Genomic DNA, 1,340 nt, shown 5'->3' on the forward strand with positions numbered 1-1,340 from the left:
TCTTGACCAGCTGAGCTACCTTGGGTCCTCTTCTTCCTCTGAGACCGCTTTGTCTTCTACTGAAGGCTGTAGTTCTAGCACCACTAGCCACTTGTTTGAAGTTTGCGCAGCAAAGCAAAATAATGTTATCTCTGCTTGACAAGGACATTACTCATGTCACACTTTAACTAAACTGTTTGCATACAAAAACACTGTGTTTCCTTTAAACCTCATTTCTTTTTTTAGCTTAAATGCATTATAAAATATACACATTCGTTAGGCCTTAATAAAATGGGCTTTAAAAAACCTCAACTTTTGTTAGCTCAGAGCTACTAAAAGAGGTGCTCTGTTTCTCTTTCTGGCAAGCAAAGCCATTTTCAGGCTGTCTATTACTAGAACTGTCTTTACTGTTTGAAATGTGTTAGCAGCCCAAAAGTATGTTATCTCTGTTTGGCACGGTCATAAATTGTGGGTACTTTAGCTAAATCTTCGCAAAAGCAAAACCACGGTGTCTCTTTTAAAACTAAAAACGCAGGCCACAGTTTAACGTGGTACACCCTAATTCTTTTCAAACTAAAAATGAAATCTTTGTCTCTGTGCTGCACGCAAACTAAAAATACCACATCACACAATATAAATCTTCACTGGTCAAAAATGCAGCACTGTTGCTATGGCAATTGTGACACAAACTGCATTGCTTTGTTAAAAAGTAAAATAAGGATCCCTTGGAATATGCAAAAAAAATGTTTACTTGAACTGCAACAAACAGTGACCCAAGACACACATCACATACAATAAGTTAGTCTTCATGGACACACAATGAAACATATCACATAACAAATATTCAAAAACTGTTTTTCATTAAAAGCTAATTGCTCTATTCTCCATTTATGTGTGGTAAAGGTATGCAGTAAAATGAAATCCAGCTTCATTCACCAAATACACTGAACACCAAATAAAATATCTTTACTATCACAGCTTAAACCCCAACCAAAATGTGCACTTTACTGCCATCTTCCCCCATTCTCTTATACTTGAGTTAACTCATCTCAACCTGACTCCATTTTGGAGTGTGACAACTCACTCTTCATCTTGGCTTGCAGTATATTGTGTGCCCTTGAGTTCTCTTAGAACTCTAAACTGAGGAATCCTTCTTACTCTTTACACAAATTCCGTTACTTATAAATTATATACAATGCAATCTTCCCTTCCCATATCTCTGTTCCTTGAACAATGTATACTTGACAATAATAATTATGAGGCTGACTTCCTTACTGCTCTGGTGGCTTGGAACATCACAGCTGGGCTTTTAAAGATGATCGTGCTCTTGCATAAAGATACAACTGTAAAGCTTTGATTAG

Source organism: Ambystoma mexicanum, chromosome 6q (genome assembly GCF_040938575.1).
Source record: "Ambystoma mexicanum isolate Mex_15411 chromosome 6q, UKY_AmexF1_1, whole genome shotgun sequence".
Classification (NCBI taxonomy): Eukaryota; Metazoa; Chordata; class Amphibia; order Caudata; family Ambystomatidae; genus Ambystoma; species Ambystoma mexicanum.